The sequence below is a fragment of the Lissotriton helveticus genome, chromosome 8 (genome assembly GCF_964261635.1).
Source record: "Lissotriton helveticus chromosome 8, aLisHel1.1, whole genome shotgun sequence".
Taxonomy (NCBI): Eukaryota; Metazoa; Chordata; class Amphibia; order Caudata; family Salamandridae; genus Lissotriton; species Lissotriton helveticus.
Window position 1 is genome coordinate 293,717,322 of NC_136069.1, and position 27,041 is coordinate 293,744,362.

At 43.9% G+C, this 27,041-nt stretch overlaps 1 protein-coding gene across 1 annotated transcript in view; it reads left to right on the forward strand.

Annotated features, from left to right (window-relative positions):
* The window catches only part of FDX1 (ferredoxin 1), a 110,894-nt gene that overhangs the window by 28,986 nt on the left and 54,867 nt on the right, over window positions 1-27,041 (forward strand). The gene's annotated exons all lie outside the window — the stretch shown is intronic.

Below are 27,041 nucleotides of genomic sequence, written 5' to 3' on the forward strand. Positions count from 1 at the left end.
TCATCGAAGGCCTGGGTCTGATTCTTCGCATTTCCTTAATGCGATGTTTGCCAGGGCCTCGACTCCATCCTGCGCGCCTTCAGGCCCTGTGGGTCCTATGGCTTTCAACCTGAGTGTTCCTCAGTTCCATCCCCAGGCTCCTTTCATGCCATTCTTGCCATCGACTCCGGCTGGGCATTTCCCGGCCCGAGATCTTCAACACCGGCTCCAAGGACTCCTAAGGCTGCTGAGCCGGTGCCACTTCTAGTTCGATCGACGTCGAGGTTCGAAGCTGAGGCTCCGCCTTCGATGCCGTTGATGTCATCACCGGCGCCACGTGTGACTCCACCGACACTGTTACCTAAACAACGCTCCAGGAGAGAGGCGCAGAGGCTCCTCGAAGAGGAGTAATATTTACAAAATCAGGAGGAAGGAGAGGTTGTAGACTCTATGGACGAGTTTGAAGCCTTCATGAAGCTAGTGGCCTCGATACTTCTCCTGAGTATAATCTTCCATCTGCAAGTGGAGGTGTTGTACAGGACATTGCACCATACCATGTGGTTATAAGGAAGGCGGCTGATTTATTGGGCCTTAAGCTTCCCTCAGCGGAGATAAAGTCCAACATTCCAACAGAAGTTTTAAATACATCATCATCAACTTCTGAGCCGTTGCTTCCTTTTACAGATGCTTTAACAGAGCCAATCCTAGACGAGTGGCAGAAGCCTTTAACTGCTCCGGCTGTCTCTCGTTCCATCTCGAGAAGGGATAGGCCTGCGGCTGGTGATCCGGCTTTTTTGTTATCGCATCCGACGCAGGAGAGTTTGTTTGTCCAGGCTTCTTGTTCGAAGCAGTCTTTAGGTTCCTTCCCTACTATCCTGATGGGGATTCTAAGAAGATGGAGCAAGCTGCAAAAAAGGTGTTTTTATTCGCTAGTATGGCTCTTAAGTCCTCTAATGCAACTTGCCTTCTTGGACGATATATTCATGCTTCAATGGATTCAGTTGTACAATTGGCTCCGAAATTGCCTGAAGAAGATCGTGCCAATTTCTTAGAGGTCCTTACGGATTCGCAGGCTGCGGTACGTCAGGTGATTCAATCGGGCATGGGCACTGCGGACTCCGTGGCTTGTGTGATGGGGTCTTCTGTGGCTGCAAGGAGACCGGCATAGCTTAGATCATCGGGTTTCTCTGCTGATGTTCAGGCCACTTTGCTGGATTTGCCCTTTGATGGGTCTAAACTTTTTAGTTCGAAGGCGGACTCCGCCTTAGAGCGTTTTAAGGAAAGCAGGGCTACTGCAAGGTCTCTGGGTCTTCAGGTGCAGTCCAGAGGATACGGCTATAAGCGGTATAATGGTTTTGGGAGATCTGCTTCTTTTTGTGGCCGTCTACAATCTCAGCAGAGTCAGCAACAGCAGAAACCCTTGTACATATCATACAGAGGGAAGAATAAAAGAGGCCTCAGGGGTGCAAATCGACAACAATCCTCTTCTTCTTCCTCTACCTCCCCTCCTGCGACCGTTGGTACAACAGGAAAGCTGTTCTTGATCCCCCCCCCCATCTTAGAACATGTTGGTCCGGGTGGAGGTCGGGTGTCCCACTTTCTACAAGATTGGAGACTGATCACTTCCGATCGTTGGGTCTTGAATCTTGTGGAGAATGGGTACGCCCTCCCCTTTTTGGAGTTTCCTCCTCCTTACCCTTCTCGCTAGGGTGGGTGTTCAGAGGACCACTTTCTGCTTTTACAGCAGGAGGTTCTTGCATTGCTTCAATAAGGTGCGATAGAGGTGGTTCCGGAGCAGGAAAGGGGTCAGGGTTGCTACTCCTGATATTTCCGGATCCCCAAAAACGACGGTTGCTTGAGACCAATCTTGGAACTCAGGATTTTGAACCTTTACCTCAGACAGGAAAAGTTCAAAATGTTGACCGTGGCTCAGGTTCTTCTTGCGCTGCAACAGGAAGACAGGATGGTGTCCATCGATCTGCAGGATGCGTATTTTCATCTTCCCATCCTGAAGTCGCATCGGAAGTATCTCCGGTTCACGGTAGGATCGCAACACTACCAGTTTGCGGTTCTTCCGTTCGGTCTTACTTCCGTTCCTCGAGTCTTTACAAAGGTGATGGCGGTGGTTGCGACTCATCTCAGAAGGTCAGGGGTTCCTGCTTTCCCTTACCTGGACGACTGGCTGTTAAAAGCGGAGTCTCCAGAGTTGGTTTTGCGCCACTTGCAAGTGACAACTCATCTCTTGTTCAAATTGGGTTTCTCGATAAATGTACCCAAATCTCACCTGGTGCCTTCTCAGCGCAGCATGTTCATAGGTGCCTCCGCTGGCAGTGGTATCACCACACCGGAGATCTCAGGGAGTCCATCAGAATCTCCAGAGAAGCTGCAGCGGATCTGACTTGGTGGAGTGTGCAGGGCAACCTCTCGCAGGGAAAGCCCTTATGTGGTACATCAGCAAACAGGGAGGTGTAGGGTTGTATCGTCTCTGCCGAGAGGCTCTGCGACTCTGGCCCTGGGTTCAGGGCCAACGGATTTGTGTCTTTGCAAATCATCTGGCCGGTGTGCTGAATGTTCGTGCGGACAGTCTCAGTCGGCAATACTCGGCCGATCACGAGTGGCGGCTTCATTCCGAGGTGGTCCACCGCATCTTTCAGATGTGAGGATCTCCTCGGTTGGACATGTTTGCCACTCACGAGAACGCACACTGCCCATTGTTCTGCAGTCTCCAGTATCCGATGCGGGGAGCATTGGGGGGACGTATTTCATATAGATTGGAGCTCACAACTCCTTTACGCGTTTCCTCCCATACCCTTGAATCCTCAGGTTTTGAAGAAGATTCGCCAAGACCGGGTCCAAGTTATATTGATCGCCCCGGATTGGCCAAGAAGGGTGTGGTACACAGACTTACTTCAACTCTCGTCGCACCCTCCGCTCTGTCTCCCTCTCAGGGCAGACTTCCTCTCGCAGTCGCAGTCGCTGGGGCAGGTTCTACACCCCCACCCCCAGAGCCTGCACCTTCATGCCCGGAGATTGAACGGGGCAACCTGAGTTCTTTCTCTCTCCTGCCAGAGATAGTGGACTTTATTTTATCATCCAAGTGACACTCCACTAAGTCTGTTTACTCTCCCAGATGGACCTGATTTGTTAAGTGGTGCGGAGAGAGAGACATTGACCCTTTGAAGACCCACTTGTCTAATAGTTTGGAGTTTTCACTTTCTTTGGCACAGCAAGGTTGTGCTGTAGCCACTGTGAAGGGCTATTTATCGGCTATGTCCGCCTTTTTATGTTTGCCGGACCAGCCATCTTTGTTTAAGTCCCCCATTGTCATTAGGTTCATTAAAGGCCTTACAAGTAAATTTCCTCCCACACCTTTCATTATGCCTCAGTGTGGTTGAATCTCGTACTTACTTTTTTAATGGGTTCTCCGTTTGAGCCTCTTCACTCTTGCCCGTTGAGGCTTCTTTCTTTTAAAACTGTTTTCTTGATACCCTCCTAGCTGAGGTAATGGCTAAGTGAGCTTCAGGCTCTTAGTTCGAAACCTCCTTTACTGACCATTCATTCGGATAAGTTGGCTCTAGGGATCAGGGCGGCTTTTCTTCCCAAGGTGGTTACCCCTTTTCATATGGGACATTCCATAACGTTACCCACCTTCTATCCTCCCCCTCACCCTTCTAAGGAGGAAGAGAGATTGCATTGGTTGGACCCTAAGAGGGATTTTATTTGGATCGCACTAGAGATCTGAGGCTGGACGATCAGCTCTTCGTGGGCTATGTTGGAAAGATGAAAGGCAAGGCAGTGCACAAGAGGACTCTCTCCAGGTGGATTATCTTGTGCATCAAGATTTGCTACACCCTGGCCAAGAAGGACCCTCCTGAAGGTATCGGAGCTCATTCCACTAGAGCTAAATCTACTTCTTCTGCCACCCCGCTGTCCACCTGCTTCTACCCAAAAATATTTTATTTTAATCCTGTTTATATCTTAAAAATAAGAAATGCCTTTACTTTGCAATTTCTCTTTACTGTTCTTGATTATGCATTTGTGATTTGACATGTGTATATATTTAATATGCTATATGTATATTTGAAAATGTGTTGGTCCGCCCGTTTTTCCTCAGTAGCACGGAAAAAATGGGTGGAATTGACGTCAGCACGCTAACGAGGTCCTTTTGTGGCTCCGATGACGTCATACGGTGCCGCGAGCGGACCCTGTCCATTGTGACATCCTTGTCGACGTGTGAGAGCTAGGAAAGAATTTTCCCGCAAAATGCTGGCGCAGGGTGTATTCAAAAGGTGAGGAATACACAGGCAGATATTGTATCCACTAGAAAAAGCGTTACCGAAGGTAAGTAACTTGTTCGGCTAGGAGACTATCTTAATCAGTTTTATAGTGTTTGAGGGTAAGATGATGTAACTGAATTTAGGGTTCTCAAACCAACTTGAAAGTTTTGGTCTCGTTTTGACGGTTTAAAAATGGCTTGTAATCTCCAGTCTATCACAAAGGAAGAACCCATTTGTTGACTCAAAAGGGCAGATGAGATGTTGTAACAATTGTCTCTTTCTAGCTGACCTTTCTCCTTGTCACCATGCTCGACATGGCCAGTCTACCAATATAACATAGTAGGCTGGAACCCTTCTGTAGGTGTTTGCAATTTCAGGTAAGAGATGCGATTTGGTCTGAATCACATAATGTGTTTTGGGCAAGTGCGGAAGTACAGATTAGAGCTCTGGGTTCCATAGTTTGCAACTTGGCCCCTAAGCAGATCTTCTTTCTTTTGCAACAACTATGAAATAGTGAAGTATTTTCATGTGAGTTCGAGTACAGGTCTAGAAAGAAGAACATTTGTGAGGTGGTAATGGGTTGGGTACCAGGGTTTTATAACTGCCTTTTTGTACGTAGGCCTCAACATGCAAGAAGAAAGACAGTTATGGCTTAGGTCTCGAACGCCATTGACTAGGTGCCACTCTTTCTACTGAGTATAGTGCATTCACTTTACATCAGCTATTTTTAGTGGAAGTAGATTCTTATTAATTGGGTCTGGAGGGTTCTACACTGCAAGTCCCCTGTAGTCCTATAAGAACAAATTAACAATGAAAATTGAGAATTTGGAAAGTAGAAATGTCTACTCCTGATCTAAATGTATAAACTTGTGATTATTTGCAAAGTAAAACATCTACACATGAAAATACCGATAGTTTTCCAGGCATAAGACTTCTCTCCTCCTATGTCTGGCGACCACTCCCCTGGTATATCCCTTCCTCTCCTTTTCACACTCTTTATTACGTTGTAAATAGATACATTGTAGCTGAATCTTTCTCTCAAGTAGGTGAATATTCATGGAAATCCTGATCATGTGAAGCAGGATTTCTTATTTGCATGCAGAAGTCAGTTTTTTACTCCCACATACACATTTCACATCACGGTGAAGGCATTACAGATTTTGGGTCTCTGAGTTTGGGGCACAGATCATCTGGTCTGTTTCTAAGCCCTTTGGTAATTATACACCTGAGTATTGTCTGCATACTCCCATCACCTTTCTCTTCCCCAGTTTTCGGCAATTGCCTTTACCCAAAGCGGCACAGTTTGGTCAGGCTTTTTCTGTTGAGTTTTCTTTTAGCAAAGATCCTCCGACTTGTGATTTTTAGTGTCTCGTAATCACGCCCAGGTCTTTGCCCCTTTGCAGATTCATTTGTCTGATCTGCTTCAGATTTGGCTACCAGAGAAGATCTCCCAGCAAATGTTGTTGGCTGTGATATCTCAGGGTTTTTCTCAAGTGCTAATTGAGGGCAAAACAACAAGTATGCCTTCTGATTACCCCTTTTTTATTTGCTGATACACTTTTCATTATCTTTTGATTGTGCTTGTTTTTAGACAAACCTATAGTGCAGCTGAGAGCAAGATGTTGTTGTGTTCTGAGAACTGATATTGTACCAGAGTGTAAGAAGGTCATATACCCAGAGGGCCCAGTTCACAAAAGAACTTAAGTGTAGTAAAGTTACGAGTGCAGAGTCTCCACACTTATGTCGGCATCTCCGCACAGTACACTCTGCAGTGCGCCTTGCGGCGATTCTGCAACGAATGCGGAGACCCCAGATTTTACTACATGCATGTCCCTTGGTGAATCGGGCCCAGAGTCTTTTTCATCTCTCCTACTGATTTTTGCCAGCACAGTCTAGTGTCTACTCAACCTTGTCAGAAATCATGAGAATGATTGGGTGATGTTGACTTTTCTACTGCTGGGGAGAAATGCATTACTTGCTTATAGAAACAAGATTTTGAAACGAGTCAAACCAAAGTCTGTTCATACAAATAGTGCACTCTTCCTGAAAACCTTCAAGGTTTTTTTTATTTTTTATTTTTATATAGCGCAAACTAGACTCAAGACATCCGGTATCAGAGAGCTTTACATGAGCACCAGTTTAGTTACAGAAGGAGACATTCATTTTTGTTAACCACGGGGTGATTAAGTGATTTGCCCAGAATCACAGGATGTTGAGCGTCGTTGCCGAGACTCGAACCGAAAGGTTCTGGCGGTTTCTCTCAAATCGTACCACACAAAGGTATTCCATACATTTTCTGAGAATGAAACCTGTGAAGAAGCTACTTTTTAATGTTGTCTTTTATTAAAGCTTGACAGTAGATAAATAACTTCCTAAAATGAATTTATGGATCACGACTCAGCCATCTGTTGTAGCTACTGTTATGGGTAAAAGTAAAAATGCCCATGCTCCTCCCACTTGTCTCCCCAGAGCCTATAACCCTTGGATCTCATTTGTCATTCACTAGAAGATACATCCTTGATTCTTCGGATAAGAGGGTACACCAAAGCGCTGGATTATTCATTTTACAGTTTAATGCTTCCGCTCGCTTGTTAAAAGATGACTCCAAAGATCTTGTACTCGGCTACCAAAGGATTCATCTTTAATGCATAATCCAGGATGTGAAGCTTCTTTTCATCTGGACTTCAGGAATCTGTATTGAACTGTCAAAACTGTAAAGTGCAGTGGTAGAAACAAAAATCTTGAGAAGATGCCTGACTAAAAGTGTGTATCCCTGCATCAACACACAAATAGGGTATGATGTAACAATCATCCTTAAAAGTGAAATGTTAATCTCTCCTGCCACAGATGAGGTTTTTCGTAAAACTAGAGCTGTGGCTGCCTAATCCATAATTGCCATCCCTTTTGTTCCTTATCCTTTTTGGTTTTAGGTCTAAATCTAGCAAAACCTTCAAGGCAAGGATGCGCTACAAAGCTATAGCATGCTTTTCTAATATGAACACTATATTTCAAAAATAGACACTAGATTATGCTTAAAGTTAAAACTCGTTCCTGACCTCCCTCAAGTCTAAGGAGATATGGTTCGTTGTGTAGACGAGGCTCCCAAGTTTGCCATTCGTTGGCGATAACCCCTAAACAATTTTGGATGTTGAACCCCATAAGGGAGGGGTTATTTGCTAGTTCTTTCTCCACTTTTTGTAACCCTGCCTACAGACTGTCAACGTTTCTCAGTGTTTTTGTTTGAAGAGGTGCAGTGAATTAGGAGTGGAAAAAACCAAGATATTTGTAATTTGTATGACTGTAGATGCACGTCTCTGCATATTCCTGGCGTCTAGTGGTCGGCTGGGATGTTTACAGGTTGTTTTTCTTTCAGGAAGTCTCTAGGGGCGTCAGCACCTATATTTTGTAAAAATTGATATGATTGTACCAAATAAAAAAAAAAAAAAGAGTATCTACAAAACCAATGCTCACAAGCAACAGGGAGCTGGAACGATCACGTGGTTGTCACACAGAGAGTACAGGAGGAAATAAGATGGTGGAACAAAGCAAATGTAACTTCAGGAAGGCCCTCCATGGCACAAGCACCAACATTGACCATCACCACAGTTGCCTCACATATGGAATGGGGAGCTCATATGGAGAAACTCAACACCCATACATAACTCATAAATATACTGGAGTTGAAGACAGTGTTCCTAGACTTCTTCTTTCAGAAACAGTTGTGGAGCAAATCAACACAAATTCAAATGGACAATTTCAACAATAGTGTTCTGCCTCAACAAATAAGGGGGAACAAAATCCTTTCACCTCTCAAGACTAGTGCAACAGATATGGAGATGGACCATTCTGAGACGGATAACAATAACAGAAATACTTGTACTAACGGTAGATAATGTGGAAGCAGACAAACTGAGCAGATAAGCATCCACCTCACACGAGTGGGAACTGTGACAGAAATATTGTTCAAAAGATGGGTAACTCCAGAAATAGACCCGTTAGCAACAACATAAAACAAAAAAATGCCAATACTTTGTTTCTAGACACCCATTGGTGATTTTTTTTTTCTTTTGAAAGACTTGACTCATTGTAGTATGAAAAGGTATGGAAAAGTATTTACAATTAGAAATCATTAGCAAATACAACTAGTACAGTTGTCCGGTATGCTTACTAGATATATTGTCAGCTACATTAAATCGCTGAGCTTCACTCAGATGTATCTCTGACTCCATCTATATATATCTATTCGCTGTCATATATTGGGAGCAGGGAGAGTCTTGTGCATCCAAAATTTGACAAACATATCTGTGATTAATTACTCAGCAGTCATATCAGGAACCAAAAATGCTGTACTAGCTGTGAGTGCTGTTACACAAAAAAGTTTAATTGAGAGAGCTCACCCAGACTGTGTTAGTCCTATAGACCGAAGTAAATAATACACATTAGGCCAGTACCCAGTCTCATAGCAAAATGGATCACATACTTCTACAGAAAACAGGTCACATACTCTACAGAGAACAGTAAACATGCCTACATACCTTTTCCAAACGGTGTCAAATGGCATGCTGTGTTCCGCAGTAGAATCACAATACAATCCCTGCGTGACCTGGACAAAATTGGAAAATGCCTGCATGTCAGATGCATGACGTCACAATACGGGCCAGTCACACACAACGGTAGGAACTACCAGAGGGAAGGTAATTGTAGTCCTATGCTTCTTGAGAGCCGAAGGCTCGAACTTCATCCTGTATCATAACTGATGAAGTGTTAGCAATGTATTGCCTGGATATTACTCAGGGTCTGTGAGTTCCCAGTCCCAACGCCAAAAACCAACTCCCCTTCAAATCAATACATATTGCAGGAGTAGTCAACTTCATGGACAGTTCATGGCTCAGAGTAAGAACCATCATCTTTCAATTGTTTCATTCGCATTAGACTCTAACATGCACATCATGGTACTGCATTGGAACGGTCTCTCTTCCCTTAGCATTGTACATATGTGTGCTTGAAATGCCAATATAAATTATGTCAGTACAGTACGCGTGGTGTTATCAGGCAATTTGAATCAAGAAAGTGGTCTTCAACAGTCAGCCGGCTGTAGAAATCTAAGGTAACGACCCCCACAGGATGTCATCATTTAGTCCTCGTCTGTCGCTACCAATTCTGTAGACCCATTTCTGCTATACTCTGAATAGGTATTGGACACATCAGGGACCAACTTAGGAATAGCAGGTTTATCCATCACAGTCCAACCGTGTGTTCCTTCTCTAGAAAATGTGCGGTTAGTTTAGTATCCTGTTTATTACACCTGATTGTGCTCTTATGCTCCATTATGCATGTCTTAAGCTTCCGCGTCGTCATACCCACGTATTTCAAACCACAGGGACAGGTGATCAGATAAATCACTCATTCACTGTTGCGGTTGGTGTGATATCCCTGCTCCCAAGGTCTTGTTGTGCCTATATCAATATGTGTGGAGTCTGATATCTGAGGACACACTCAGCGGTAAGAGCACAATCGGGTGTAATAAACAGGCTCAAACTGAATGAAAACATCCCTGAGCTCCTCCCTCTCAGAGAGGGTTTTTTAGCCCGCACTCTGTCTAGGTCAGAGTGCGAGGAGGTTGCCCTAGGATGAAGCTTGCCACTTTCAGGTGTTTGAGGGGAACCGTCCTATAAAAGGAACACTCTATTAGCAATAGTTTTCATTTCTTCTTTTTTCTAGACCCAGGGTTTCAATAGTGTTTTATAGACCACAGTGCCACCGTAAGTCCCCCTAACCTACCAGGGAGCGAATGGTATCTGGCAAGCACTGAACATGACAACCCTGATTCCTCAGGAATTGTGGAAACCGCACAGAACCTTTCGCTCAATCACTCGTACTAACTTATTCTCAGAGAATACTTAGTGGGACGTTTTCAATAATATTTTTTGAACCAACCTTATTCTTGCATAAAATACGTGTGTAGCAATTATTAGTAGACAGAAGCAGATAAACGTGATTACAAACACCAAGAGCATAAATAGTAGATATAGGTCTACCATTGTGCTATACTATTGTAAGTATGCAGGTATATAAACAAGACAGTAATCTCGCATACTCCTACTATGCAAACCCTACTCGAAGTGTACTTAAAGTGTATGTAGGTGTAGAGCCAAGAATCCCCCCAAGGGGTGATCCAACCCCATTACCTGATGGACCCCGTCTTGGTCACAAGCTGGACATTCCTCACGAGATGTTAGGTTGCTGCATGGTGATTTATCTGCATGCAAGGACCCTCGGTGTAAGCCGTAGTACCACCTCTACTAATCTATCGGAATGCTCATCTTTTATAACAGAAAGCAGCCTTGGGATGTACGCATAAATTAGTGATGTTGTGGATGTGTATATGTACCTGTCACCCCTTGGATGAAGATAGTGATGACATTTGTACACAGTGAGGAAGGAAACCTTGTACATGATGTTCAGGGCGTTTTGATAATGTTGTGCAAAGCTACATGTAAAACCAGTTAAGTTTCAGAGAAACTAATCCAACATTGTCATGCGTGCAAATGTATGCAAAAGGTCACAGCCTGGAAATGTTATGTGAGGACAATGTAAGAAATAAGCTGCTTCGCTACATGGGCCTTACCCGGGAATATAACACCCATTCCTCATGCTAAGGGTCGATATCTAAAAAGCCAGCAGATAGTTTTAAAAGTAGTCAAAAACTACTCTTTAAAATATCTAAAAGCCGGCTTCGCAATAAAATATATATTAAAAGTCTTAAAAGTTGCGATCCAAAGCACTCAGAAAGCCATGGTGCATAGAAAAGAAAAAAAACCCTGTTTGGGTAAAAAAATTTCAAAAAGATACCAATTGTTCACATCACTATGAGCCGAAGCACACCAGGGTGGCTCTAAGAATGCGTTCATCATCAATGGAATAGTCTGGAGACAGCAATACGAATGAGCCTTTAAGGGGTCCCTCAGTACTTCATTGTCCGATGGCACAACCAATTCCTGTTCGAGACTTATATCCAGGACGCATTCCTGGCTGCAAAGTAGGCAACGGAAGGCAGGTTAAATGCAGTTCAGCCAGACCGGCTTGAACGACAAGAACCAGTGCTCATTCAGTTTTTGAAGTCGAGATGTGTCGAAGCAGTGTATCATGCTCTCATGGCAACTGAAATGTGCTAACCAAACCAGAACCAATACATTTTAAAAAGTGCACTATTCGTTTGTTATCAGACAAGGACCTTACAACCTAGAGATCAAACGCCTCTTTGGCTGAGGTTAAGGCCACATGCTTCTGTAAATGCATGGCTTTCAGTTTGCTCAGGGAGTCAAATTTTATGTTGGAAATATTTTTCGAAACGCCATTGCGCTGCCTCCCTAACTGTGCGGGCTGGTGGAAACAGTGCTTGTGTACAACAAGTGACTATGGAATTAACAGTTGCTGGATTAGCCATTCCTGGTTCCATTCACCAGCAGCCTTGATCATTCAGCATCAAATAGCTCCCATTCGTGAGTAGCCTGAACACAGGATTTATCATGGCAGCTGTGGAACCCTTCATATAACAAGACAAGTTCGCCATTGAAGACTTGCATGCTCCATGGAGGGGAATGTCCTTGCAAACCAAATCTGCTTAAGGCATCTTCACAGTCAGAGCCACTTCTGTGTCCCCATTACTGCATCTATATCTGAACGGAAATTCCCAATACGCGTGCACATATCTTCCCCTAGCGCTTCATGTCTGCCTACCTATACCATGGATTATCCAGTCAATGGATGGTGTCTCAGCCACGGTGAAAGGTAGCTGGCAACATTTTTCAATGTGCAACGTGGTATATTTTGCAGCCCTTCTCACAATTGTCATCTGTCTTTCTGTTAGATTGTATGCTGAAAACAGATTTGCACTGTTTATGTAACGCCAAGGCACGTGGCTAGAACGTAACGTGTATACCGTCCAGCTCATTATTACTATTGACTGTAATGCTGACTGTCCATGTTGTAATATTGACATGTCTTGTTGTATTATGTCAATTTCGGAAGACACTATGTTGCCCAGTGAATACATTTTAGATGATAAAGTGGTCATACCATGGTCAACCACAGCCAAGGTCTTTTCTTAATTAACCCTATCAAATTACACAATCTCTCGGCAGCATCCTGCTGAGAAATCTTACAGTGCTTGTTGTATATTCTGTACAAATCGAGATTTTGACATGGGTTCTGTGGACATCCCCGAGATCCATGTCACCAGAAAAAGGAGCAAATGTTGTTTTGCCTGGGAGGAGGTTTAGGTAGTTAGCCAAGCTAGGCATAGCTTCCCAACACTATGTGACGTCACCACCTAAGTTCCCTCTAATTTTTTTTCTCTGTGTGCGGCAGTGTAAGGTCTCTGTGTGCTGCCAGTTACCAGACCGTGCATGTGGGTGCAGCTCCAAATATGTGTACAGATGTGGTGCATTTCTACACATGCAGCGCCACATGAAGGGTCTTAAGGCAGGTTTTCAATTTAGATACACATGCCATGACATGAATTGGTTACACAGTCTAGTACTCTTTGGGTTTAGAAAAGCACAGGACTCCAATGGTGGTATCATAATAAGATTTCACTAAAGATCTTCAACTCGAGCTCTGCTCATAGGGTGGGGAAATGTTGAGAGCCTATACAAGATCACATATATACACTAAGTTATACAATAACATAACATATTTACAATTTGATGTGCAAACTATGGAGTAATGTCTGGGTATCCCGTCAGAGATAGTTTGTGAAATGTGTGACGTCCAGGCAAACATGAACTGTGGGAGAGGAGCGTTCACACAAGAGTGCCATCACTAGATGGGTGACATGGTTACTTCTCACGTCGATCCTTACCATTTTTCCAGTGCTGATAAACTCCATTGAGGTCAACTTTCCCATTCAGGTGCTAGGCCTTTGTCCTCATCAGCATATCCAAATGCCTCCCCTTCACAATATGCACTGGATGCTTGAAATGTTGTGCAGACATCAACAAGCTGAGAAACCACACTATACTGAGCAGCATTGTGTACAGTGAAATTCACCATGTCTTGTAAGGTCGTAAACAACCCACCCTTTAAATTTTCTGCCACCACATATTTGTATTCTCTGTATTGTCGAACAACATCTACTGATATTTCACAATTGCACAAGACATTTTTATACTTTTCAACAAGTCTTAGTACATTCTCAGTCCCAAAATCAAAATGTGATTGTGTTGCTATTGAGAAAAAAAGGGGTATGGAGTTCCTCCAAATCAGAGTGAATGAACGTGGAGTTACAGGTGGGAGCTACACCAAGAATGGTGATCCTACCTGAAGTCGAAACGGGGGATTTCCCTTTTCGGAACTAGGGCTCTCACACACCTAGCAGGCTAGGTGTCATGCTTCATCATATGAGCCTACCCCTCGTCAGGTCTGCGCTGCAATACCCGACGGGCACCCAGTATGGGCCTCTTTAGCGGGGATCTTTTGTTCCTGCTGTTGGGTGCAGTGGGGGTAAGGGGCCTAGTGTGTGTAGATGTGGAGTATGTTGATTAAAACAGGTCAGTTAGTCCTCACAGTAATTTATTCGGGAAGGTAAACTGCCTGAGTAAAAACAGGAAGAGTGGCTGTGAACTAGAGATTAGGTATCTAGCTGTGTATGCTCTACTCTCTATGAGTCAACATGTGTCGTACTCGGAGCGTCAGGAAGATCAAGGCACTTCTTGAGGACCAAAATAACTATCTACTCAACTTGAAGAACTACATACCACGTTATCTGGTAAGTACCCTAAATGTGGGGACAAAAGAAATATACAGTTTTATCAGTTAGTCATCGTCCCGTTCAAAACACTCAGATATAGGTGTACTGGTATATTATGTGCTCGTACACCCATGCTCTACACCGTGCTTGTGGTGTAGTTGTGGGATAAAATCTCATGCACTAATAAGAATCCCAGATGTACAGGATAAACACTTGGTGGTGGACACTACAATGAAATCATCAGGTAGAGAACACTATCATTAAAAGGTAGCAGATAAGGTAGAACAGGGCTCACCAAAGTAGTTGTCTATGGAAGCCTGCAACAGAATCGGCGGTCGTAAGGACAGCAATGTGTGTCCTAGTGGGTAAGGTAAGGAAAGAGGGGACTGAATGCAGTGTTAAAAGTATAAAACCACCTCATATATAACGTAAGGTTCAAGTTAACCTAGGCGGCAGAAACGTACAGGAGGCAGTAAACAATTAGGAGGTGTCGAGGGTCCGCCCCAGACTGTCAAGTCCTATGGTGGCAGCCGCAGGCCTGTGCATCCTGCATAGTGGGGGCACCCCAGGGGCCGTAGTCACTCACAGTGGTGTGCGTGCTGGCAGAGCCCAGCACCGAGTAGTAACCATCGTAGCGCCAAGCTCACAAGGATTAAACAATCCAAGGAGGGATGGCACGGGTAGTATGCCCCAAGGGAAGTACAAGCGCTGAAAGCACCACCTCAAAACGCCCCCGCTCGAGTCACTTAGTTGGGTTTTGAAATCGTTTCAAACGCCGACGACACTCACCTGTTGTTCACGATCTGGAAATGCCCAGAGCAAGAAAAACTACGCTTTGCCAATGGCATGAGGCTGATTTCAGACTGGTTCACGATGAATCACCTGCAACTGAACCCTGGGAAGACTGGAATTTTGCTGATGGGGAAAGCCCCAGACATCTGGACGGATGACTGGTGGCCTGACCAACTGGGCTCGGCCCCCTCCCCTAAACTCTCTATGAAGAATTTAGGGATATAAATTGACCGCTCCTTGTCAATGAAAGATCACATCGCGACAACGACCAGCACATGCTTTTATGGTCTGCGCCTTCTTCGGAAAATACTTCCGTTCATACCCATCTCCCATCGCAAGACGCTGGTACAAGCTATGATAACTAGCCGGCTGGACTACGGAAACGCCCTGCTGGCAGAAGCAGAGAAGACTCTTCTGGCAAAATTTTCCAGAATACAGCCGCTAGAATGATTTTAAATCGCCCGGCTGGTGTGCCATCAGTTCCGCTGCTCCGAGAGCTGCACTGGCTTAGCGTTAAAAAGAGATCCTTCTTTAAGGTCTGTTGCCTAACCCATAATGCCCTCAATGACAAAGGTCTTCAATATCTACAACAGAAACTGGTTAAATATAGTCCCAGTAGGACACTTAGATCGACTTCTCTGAACTTGTTACAAGTTCCCCGAATCCGGAGGACTCGGACTGGAGGGAGAGCCTTCTATCTGGCTCCCAGGTATTGGAACGAGCTACCTTTGGCTCTCTGTTCCATCCCGCATTATGACACTTTCAAGAAACACCTGAAGACAGTTCTGTTTTAAAATTCTGGTTTAAATAATCTCCAGACAGCAGTTAGTTCAATCTCTAGCCAGCGCCATGATGCCCCAGGGTGAGTTGCGTGCTATACAAATACAAAATACATACATACATACATACTTACCTACGTAGTAGTTTGGGCGTCGAGGTGATCTAAGTGGTGAGGAAGCTACTTACCAACTTTTAGTGAACGCCTGTTTCGTGACCTACGCTGCCACCATAACCGGGATGGTGAAGTGAGCCTGGTCCGCGGTGTAGATATACTCCTAGCGCATCTAAGGCAGGCGAGTGTTCCCGCGGTTGGGGGACTTCTCGCGAGACTAGAGTCCGTAGAGGAAGGTATGAGCCACTGGTGAATGGAGCAGCCATCTTGGAATGGTTAAGAGAAAGTGTGTGTCAACGCTGTACGTCAGTCATGTCCGTTATGAAACATGCATCTATAGACATATGACTGTCCTGATGTGTCGACAGTGTAGTCGATCATATAGGTCCAGTATGCGGTCAATGTATATCGTATTAGTTGGTGGAATTTTTTTGTCATAAGTCAAGACCATGATATGAACCCGGAAGTTCAGGTGCGGTCATAACAATGGGCGGTTGTGATTCTTTTACAGTGAGGGGTTATACCGATTGCTCTCGCTGTGGCGTATACTGTTCCATGCAGACCTCATGGTGTTGGACTCTACATTTGTAAAATGCAGTATGCAGGTGGCAAATCAATGCAAAGGGTGTAAGTGCATGATGGATCACGTCCGTGTCCGGGATTGCAGTGAACGTGTCTGTGCCTCTTGAAATATTATGCAGTGCGCCAGTGTAAATCAAGGCATAGTGTTGGTAGCCTATACAGTGTGTAGTATTGTCTGTTTTAAAGGAGTAGCACATGGGCACGACCACATTCATTCTGTCAATACGAGTTCAATAAAGACGTACAGCTGCTTAATTGTTATATCACAGATGATGCATAGGTTAGAGAGTATACCCATAGAGTGCAGACCAGACTTTATTGTGGGTCAGTGGGCACAACATGGACGGACAGTGGTCATAGCCACTAGACCGGTGTCAATAAAAGGGTATATTCGCATCTGTACATTTGATGAACATTGGGTATAAGATACAGCTTAGGTTAGTGAGCCCCATGGGATGTGTCATGGAATGTCATCATTGAGCCCCACATGGTGTGTTGAGTCTGTGGACACCAGTACATATGATAAATATTGGGTATAAGGTACAGCTTAGGGTAGTGAGCCCCATGGGATGTCATCATTGAGCCCTTCATGGGGTGTTGAGAGTCTGTGGACCCATCTCTGCTCAATTCTGAAAAGTGATGGCTGTGAGATCTGTGTGTGAGCTTCCAGGATCACCCACTGAAGGGAATCAGGAGGGTGTTTGGCAACTTTGAAGTGCATGTACAGTTTGGTAGTAACCCTTTGACATCTAATATTGCTTTTATGTTCAATTATCCGGGTCTTGACTGCATGCAATGTCATCCCTATGTACCTCAAGCGGCAGGGACAGGTGACCATGTAAATGCATTTTGTCGTGTTGCAATTTGTATGGCGGGTTAAGGTCCATTTGAAATTAGTGGAGAGACAGATCTCCTTAGCCACATGTGTCAATTTACACACTGCGCAAGAGCCACACGGATGATGCCCTGTTACCGGAGGGAGTCCCCACAGGGTCCGCTGTGTGGTTTGTCTAACTTGTGTAGGTCTCCTGTGAATTAGAATATCTTTGAGATTGCGTGTCCGTTTGTATGCAAACCTAGGGATGCATAGGTCACCTGTACTTAGAATAGCCTTGTGTTTTAAGATGATTTTCTTGATGCGCGCTGAGTCCGTGGTGAACAATGTAACGCTCATAAAAGTGTCCATCGTGGGTTTGGGGTATACCTTGAGAAGGGCCCCTCTTGGGATGTTTCATGGAGTCCCTGACCTTGCGTTCAGGGTAGCCTCTTGCCCTGAGATTGCATGCCAAAGCACTGGCTGCTGTTTTATAATCAGAGGTCACCGTACAGTTACGTCTAATGCGTAAGAACTGCCCAAAGAGGATGTTGTCTCTCAGCGCCCCATGGATGGTGACTATTGTATAGTAATAAGGTATTGCGATAAGTGGGTTTTCTATACAATGTGGTGCTGAGTGACCCACCAGTCAGTAGAATTTTCAGGTCTAGGAAGGGGATATCGGTCTCCGAGATGGTGTGAGTAAATCTGCGAAACTCGTTTTGATCATTAATCTAAGTGATGAATTCCTCACAGATAGAGCTGTCCCCTCTCCAAAAAAAGAGGATGTCATCTATAAAGTGTTTCCACAGCTTCACATTGTTGAGGTATGGATTGTTGGTGTTTTGGATGACATCGCTTTCAAATGCTGCCATGTAAAGGTAGGCTAGACTCGGGGCAAAAGTACTGCCCATCGAATTACCCTGGCTTTGATAGTATAATTGTTTCTTACATTCAAAGAAGTTCTCAGTCAAAGCCAGGGTTGCGCATTCCATGATGTATGACACAGGGGTAGGTGAAGTCCATTCCAATGCCTTAAGCTCAGTCTCAACGACTGACAGTGTGGCTCTCTGGGGTATGTTGGTATATAGAGCCTTGTGTTGTTATAGCCTGGAATTCAAAACTTGCCCATTCTTTCAGTTTATCTTCAGGGAACCTTTTTTGCATGTGCTCACAAAGAAGAGAAACAAAAGAAATAGGTCCACTATCAAACTCTTGTCCTTCCCTATACAGAGCAATCAGATCCCTTACTGTGCTGCTCCAATGGACAGTGTCCCCAAAGGACTGTTCCTTAATTTGGCCAATATTTGCTCTTGCATACTGAACAAATTCAACAGTAGTCAAAGAACTTTTTGGAATAATTTGCACAAAGATGTAAATTCACCCAGAATGTCATTAAGTACTGCAAGGGAAATATGGTAGGCCAATAGCTTTGTGTATCAATATTTGGCCACTGGATCATTCTCTACAACTTTCTCATCCTCAAAGTACTTAAGAACAGCCTAGTAATTTTCAAATTAGTGCACCAACTGCAAAATGCCTTGAAAGCCATCGGGCTTCATTTAGTGACCGATGCAATTTCATCCAGCTTGTACTTCCTTACAGGAGATCTAACGAACACAGTGTAGACAGTCCTCAATAATGTCTCCATCTCTTTAATCATTGGAACCCTCTTCCAGGCATCACCAACTCCCAAATCTTCCCAATGGGCGACACTAAGCTGTTCAACTAGATGAGGAACAGATTGTTTAAGGCGATTAGCAACACCATTATTCTTGTCCAGCATCACAGACGCACCACCGAATGTCAAAATGACCATTTTCATAAGGTACAGTTCATTGGCAGTGTAGAACTCTTTCACAGCAGTAGTGATAGCCTCAGCATTACAGCTAGTCAGCTTCACTATGCCCCCAAACAGTGTTTTGTGCTCTGTTGATGTTACAGGTCGGAACTTGGAAGTACAGGATGAGCGTTTTTGTAACAGAAATATCTGTGCTCTCATCTATTAAAGTGTGATACAAAGCGTTGCAAAGTTCTGCCATAGCTTAACAGTGTACCACGCTATTGATGGCCTCAAGCAACTCAAAGGCATAGTTCTTGCTCCTCCAGCTGTCTGGTATCTTCACATACAAAGTAGATGGTCATGGAGGTCTTGGACAGACAATATTGAAGTATTCATCTTGGCCGCCAACATCGCGTTGTTGATGAGAATCTTTATCTCCTCTGGCAGGGATCTTTGTTATTAAACCACTTCTATTCTATTTGCTTTCTCATTGACAGTTTCTGTCAGCATTGCCTGCACTCCATTACCAAACCTGGCAGCAGCACTTTTGTTTCTCAGTAGCACCAAAGCAGACTCATGAACTTTGTTAATTAGATGGTGTTTCATGTAATCCAGTTTCCAGAAATCACTCCATTTCTTCCCTGCAGAAACGTCCCCAACAGTCTTGGCTTCGGCGCATGCTTTGCAGATCAAGCCCACGTCTGGGCTATATTGAAATTGCATGCAAACCTTGCGTCTTGATTTCTGTGTCTTAGCCTCCAGAATATATTTCATCCACTCTTCTTTGAATACAAGACACCATTTCTTCCTTTTTGGTGAAGCACCGCACTCTGCAGAAGTTACAGCTTTGCGCCCGAACATTTTTGTGCTAACCGGTTTTAGCCTGCTATGCCACAAAGCCTGCAAAAAAAGGGAACATGGTTAAAGTCGGTGTCTATGCTCATGAATGCAATCTGTCACATAGTATTCAGGCATTGCGGGCAAAAGTAGAGTATAATTACCTGGATTTTTCTGTTATATGCCCTTTCCTTTCATATTTATATGTAGCACTGTCCGTACAGCCTGCATTAGAAGTAATGATTGTTACGGCACATTGTGGGTAAGGTATGTTGTTATACTACAATGTACGAGATCCACCACAGTTTAACACTACCAAACAATTACCTGTTCTGCTTGTTCACACATATGCCTGTTCAAATTTGTGTGGTACTGTCTGCGAACATGGATAAGGTGTGTTGTTATACTACAATGTACAAGATGCACCACAGTTTAACTCTACTAAACAATGACCTGTTTTTTCTGCCTATACTCACGTCTGCCTGTACAATTGTATTTGTAGTACGGTCCAATCCAATGAGGAACGTAAACAGAATGACCTTGTCTTTGTGGGTACTCACGCCTGACCATTCAATCCAAATACCTTACAGACTGCAAACCTGCAATTGAAGACAAGATCATTGGCAAAGGCTCTAAGAGTTACAAACAATGTATGTGACTGTCCCAGAGACTCAAATAGGAAAAGCGACCAAATAGTTACCTGGGATTCCAGTTAAGGCCAAACAAGCACATGCCCATGTGCTTCATTATTAGCATCCATTAGGCTACACTGGTCTGTAAATCTGCATTATGTGTTACACCTTTTGTGAAGCAGCTTTTCCCTGGCATTCAAACAGTGCAAGTGATTGAGCCGGGTGAACTAGAAAATTCACAAAGAAGACTGAGCCCAGGGACACCCGTCGTGGTTCTGAGTGGCTTCATTCCTCTTGCTAATAGGAGCACGGCTGCAGGGCAGATTGTGAGCCTTTTTTAAAGTATTCATGTTAATCGTAGCACCCATCATGCATCAACATGGTGCGGCACATGAATAGTTTCACAAAGGCACACAATCTGGCCTGCAGCTGCGCCCATATTTCCTTATAATTTATGTATTTGCAAATTTTACTTAAATGAAACTAGTGGAGTTAGCTTAATAAAATCACCAGGATTTTTGTATTGCCGCCAAAATATTCTGGACACAATATTAATATGCTGTGCTTGTCATTCAATTGCACATCAGATAGTATTCACGTTAATTGCACCGCATTATAGGGTACTATGAATTTCCCAGTTTTCCAAGGCCTGGAATTGTCTGATTTGCTAACTCCAGGCCTGATAATTCCTGGCCAGAAGACAAAGGTTTCAGACTTGCAAACATAGCACTGTGACAGTACTGGTACCGGTTCTCCGTTTATATGTGCCAATTAAATTGTTTCTTTTAACAATCTGGTTACCTTCTCAACAAACCGGGCCCCCAGGAATTGCTGCGGCCCAGCCCAGCCTAGCAATGTCTGTGTTAAATTACAGAAGACTGACACATTTATTTGACCTCCTGACCTCGACACATAAGTGCAGCCTAATACAATAATCTCTATGAGTGTGTTGTGCTCTTCTGCCTTGATTGCGGTAAAGGTGCCCTAGCCAGGGACCAGCTCACACCTATAACCGGACACTCAAATGACTACAATCGCCTGGAACAGCAGACTATAAAAGTATAAAAACATTCTCCTCTATGATGACAATCTGTCTTAAGTATCATTACAACCTGCCATAGCAGGCTATACTAGCCATTAAAGGACGACTCTACTGTTATAGGCCCATGATGAAAGCGAACACCTATAACAAGAGACTGGGCCTCTACTGGCTACAAGATACTGATAATGCAGACTATAACGTTATAAGAACATTCTTCTCTATGATGACAGAAGGCCCTTATGTACTATTATAGCCCTACATAGCAGACATTAAAGACCTACTCTAGAACAATTGCCCAAGCTGCAAGCAAGTGTTTATTATATATGGGAGTTGGCCTTTAATAGCCGCCATAAACCTTCGGCAATGCACAGCGTGTGGTTGGCTGCAGGGTCTGACAGCATCCAACCCCCATTGGTAGCTAATCACCGTGAAGGTGGCCATCTACCATCTGAGCATGGCCTTCAACTGTGTGCAGCAAGGGATTGGGCAGCTTGAACTCTGTGGTCATCTGATCTGGTAGATTCTGAGTTTTTAGACATCTGTGTTTAAAAGCGGGGTGAGCAACTTCACTTGTTGATGCTATTGTCTTTCACCTACATAACCATCACACAAATCATTTTCACTATTTTACATGTTATCTCAATTAAAATATTTGCAATTAAAGTTTTGGGAACCGGGCAAAAATCCCTTGGCTCCCTGCCCAGTACCATGGGAGTACTGAAGTACCAAACCTAGACCAAAAAAGAAATCCAATTACCCCTCCAACCCATAAGGAAAGAGGAGATGGGGTCACAGAGAGCAATGTAGGGCAATGGCACCACAGGGGCAATGGTAACATGACATACTAGGGAAGGTGGGGGAGTAAGAGCAGGCACATGAACAAGAGTGGAGGATAAAGGAAGAAGGGCAGTAACGAAGGGCAGTGGTGGCCTTGGGTTAGCTAGTGGCCAAGCCCTGTGCCCAAACCCCTGTGGGCGGCCAACCCTCTGTTGCACACATGCTTGGAGTAATATGGCACTTGCTCCCGTCCACATATAATTACTTTCTGGGAGAATGCGATTTGTTTGCATGGGTTGGGCACTTGCCCGATAGGCTGTCAGTATGGGATACTGCCTTGGTACTTACAGCCTGTATGAACATTACCCAACATGCTCTTTTATTGCACTGTTATCATTTGATCCCTTATTGACCCACAATATGCACAGTCCAACGTATCTCGACTATCAGTAATCCTATTTTAGTTCCTCCTACTATAGGCTGTCACATCACACAATTTGTCAATTCTCCTTTGTCCATCCGCCACCTTTGAGTACAAAATATATATGGAATGGCACATTTATCGTGTGGCTCAATAGGAATAGCATTTCTTTTATGTCCATGACATTTACATTAATTTATTTTTCTGATAATTCACAACTAGAACATATAGCTGTGAACCTATATGGCCTGTTGAAATGTAATATTGCTCACTGGTTACTTCTGCAAAGTGTTTAATTGGGGACCATGATATCACTGTGTAGAAATATTTTCTCCATGTTGGTTCGAGATATATTTTGTGGGGGAGTGAGCATTTTCTTTTTAACTTAACAAAGGCTTCTGTATTGTTGTTGGTTTCTTGCACAACAACTGGTGTGCTGCATGCAAAGTGCTGCTACTTCTTTGCAAAGATTTGCCTTGTTTATCTGTGTCAATTCTGCCATATTTATGTAGTGGTCAGATTGCCCCAAATACTTGCCACCAAAGGAGAGTAACCACGATTCTCAGTAGCCATCTCCATTATTGTCTCAAACACAATGTGTGGTTTCAAAATCCTCTGTTGGCACATATTGTGCTTTAGATTTGCTGCATTCCTTTTCCTAATAGAGCACGAGCGTGGGGCTAATAGTGGACCTTTGAGATAGTATTCATGTTAATTGCAGCGCATGATGGCGCTGCGATTAACACAAATACTTTCACAAAGGCCCACAATCTGTCTGGCAGCCGCGCATTATTAAGAAAAGAACTGCACAAGTGCAGGAGCCACTTGATGGTGAACGCAAGCCCTCCCTAACCCCACAGGCCAAAAGGGAGACACCTGACTGCCGGACCTTCATGTTTACCTCATTATTTTCGTCTCTTCCTCTGCCTCCCACAACCAGGAAATGACTGTTTTTCGTGCCGCTCGCATTTTAATAGCGACGGGTGTGAACGGTCTTTCGGGATGTGCTGTGTGTGCACGCTAAATACAGGACACTGTGTGGTAGGGGTGACTTTGATGTGTAGAGGCTCCTTATAGGGAACAGTGGTCCCCACCCCGAGGGTTCTGTCTGTACATATCTTTGATTAGCCCTATTTATCTTAAACCCTTCGGTGTTACCCAAGAATCTATATTTACACCCATTTGTGTCCACAGGCCAAACCAACCAACCCAACAATTGGGATCTGAGGAATTGAAAGAACCAATCCGTATCATGGTGTCTAGTGTATCCTCACTGAAGTGTGTAAAGTGCTGCCAATTCTCAAAATGTGAGAATGCAGGAATATGAGGTGCCTTCAAATCTTTTGTTTTCGCTATACCTAGACATGAAGTTTGTTGTAGTCTTGTTCAGGAAAATAATTTGATGTGGTATGAAGCATGCTCTAAATAAGGCCTCCTTCCCCTGAACGTGCAATTCTTTTGTCCCCAGATAGATTTTGTGTTTATTGTGTCTTTCCAAAAGTCGAAACTCTGTGTAGACAGTTGTGAAATAAAGGAGGCAGAGTATATCAGCTTGCTGTTTGTTAGCATATTTTTCTTTGCAGATTTAGGTATGAGCCTGTAGTAATATGAGGGTGGGTCTGAAGTTTCAAAACCTGAGAAATAAGCAAACTTCTGTGCAAAAGTGTTTGAAATACCTTTAGGTGGTGCTGAGCAGTGTTCTTACTATGTCTAATTATAAACAGTGCCTGAGATACTGGTTTTATGTAAAAAATGGTGACCATAATACTAGTAACAGAACATGTCTCCATAATTACTTGTACCATCATACATTTAATCATTAGAAAATGCAGCAATTGCTCTAAATCTGAAAGCAAATTATGCACAGTTGTAATGTCTCAATCATCAGAGAAAGTACGAGAGGTGATAATGTCATTTAAAGACATTTTGAACAAATAAGGATTTTTCAAAAGTTCAGTAGGACCATATACATCATATGATACCCTGTACCATACGGAACTGCTGTAATGTTCTCCAGGGACGAGTCTCTTAATTGATGGTGTGATTGTGAATGTACTTTAAGAACTAAGTTTACACGTTGCACTGCAGAGCGTTCTGGGAGAAAGCGTCCATTCAGAAGTAGGAAAAAGACTGTTACTATACCAATCCAAAGTACAAGGAAAAGTGAGACAATTGTAATCCATAGATGTATCCAGTGAACGCCAAAGTAAGTCTTTTTCAGCAATAGATAGAAAGCATAAACTTGAAGCTTGAAAGAAAGAGGCAGTGTAGACAGCTCAGGTTCACTTGGATCTGCTAAAAAAAGTCATAATGCAAGAAGTAGCCAGACACCTTCCAATCTATTCTTGGCAGCTCAGCAGGTTTTGTGGAACTGGGAGATTCCTCGATCTGTGGCATGTTGACATAGATGTCGGCAATCTTTCGAATCTAAGTTTCTGTACTTGTTGACTGTACAGTTGTAGTTGTTTCAATAGGGAGAAGCATCATCTCATTTTCATTGACCGCTTCTCTTTGCAAAAGTTGAGTCTTCAGTTGTCATTAAATCTTTCATCTAAACTTCCTGTATGGTAGAGAGAGGAGTGCAGCGGCAACCCAGGAGCCCACGTGGCCTACTGTTGAAAATCAGCCACATAGTGTGGTTTTATGAGATCAATGGAGACCAATCTTTTGTCTCGACGGCCAGCAAGAGGTAGATGAAGAACAGTTCTGGTTCCTTCGATAGCTAGGACAAGTACAATAAGATGGCCCAAATTTGTTTTTGGCCACGATTTTCTCTCTGTCCAGAGCCCCAATCTCTGGGCCCCAGGCAGGTCTTGCTGCTACCGTTTTCACTTCCCCAGTGGTGGTGCGTTTTACTTTGACGTATTCTTTTAGATCCTGTAAAACATCCAAATGATCTTTGAGGTCAAATTGTGTTTCAATCGCCACTGTGCTGACACTTTTGAGGTCGGTACCCACATTCTTACCCCGAACAGGAGCTCATAAGGTGTACGACCCCCCCCAGGGATTTTCTTGGCATGTTAAGTGCCTTCTGGATCCCGTATAGGTGGTTGATAAAACTTCCACCCAAGCCTAACGCCCTTCCTGTTAAGGACTGCTTTAAGTCACTGTTTTTCCTCTCGACTACCGAATTTCCCTCATGATGATAGAGGGAGGGGTATCTCAAGGCCACACCCAAACTTCCCATGGCTTCTTTGTAAGCCAGAGAGCTGAACACCGGGCCTTGGTCGGAATGTAGTGTGCTTTCTCGATAAAAACGTGCACATCCTTGAGAACAATCTGAGCATCAGCCGAGCGCTGGGGCCAAACCCACAGGAATCTAGGGCATTACTTGTATGTCCTGTCAGAGTGTAAGGGGCCGCAGTGATCCAAATAGGCACATGTGAGAGGTTTGTCTGAGATCAATAAAGGTGTTTGTGGTGGATGTGATATGGTGGAGCCCTTTATCTGCTGGTAGATGTTGCATTGACGAATCCTTGTTTAGTAAGACCTGGTCGCCCATAGCACTGCTTTAGTAGTGAAACTGTAGCAGTGATCCCTGCATGTGCTGAAACCAGACCCTTATGTGCAACTAGTATTAATTCCAATCTGCCATCAGTGTTTGGTTTTACTCTATCCACCACTTCTGGAACTTTAGCATATGGAATGTTTTGCGCTTCTAATTTGTACGAGTACTTGAGTGGAAAGCCTTTCGGCAGGTTGGAGCTGTTGCGCGTGGCATTGACAGCTACCGTAGTTGCTCTGTATGTCCTTGTGCTAGAGTGTGTTACTGTAGCAACTGCAGCAGTATGCACTGTTAACTTGGCAACTTCATATGCCATTTAATTCCCCTCAACTTGAACGCCAACACGTTGATGACTCTATGTATGAATAAGATGAGCCCGTAGCAGGCCTTCTAGCAGCTTTGCCACTTGTTCCCAAAGCATCTTGTGCTTTACTGTGCAGCCTAAGGAATCCCTAAATCCATGTTGGCCCCAATAATGTAAATATTTGTTAAAGGACTGGACACTGTAAAATGAATCATACACTATGAGTGTGGGTAATGTGTGATCAGTATTGTGTAGTGCCAGTTATCAGGGCTTTTAGTTCCGCCAACTGTGCCATACAGTCTCCTTTTCCAGGAAGAAACTTTCCATCCCACATGCGCCCTATTATTTATTGATCTTTTCTTAGAGTTTTATTTAGCGCAAACTAGACCCGAAGATATCAGGTATCGGAGCGCTATATGTGAGCACCAGTTTCGTTACAGATGGACAGATTCATTTTTGTTAGGCACGGGGAGATTAAGTGATTTGATCAGACTCACAGTATGTTGAGCGTTGTTGCCAAGAATCAAACCCGGTTTCCCTGCTTCGAGGTCGACCGCTTTTACAATTGCACATGCTGCGGAATATTGCTGTTTCATGCCTACGGCCGGCTGGGCACATCCATCAGTATAAATGATACATTCATATTGACCTAG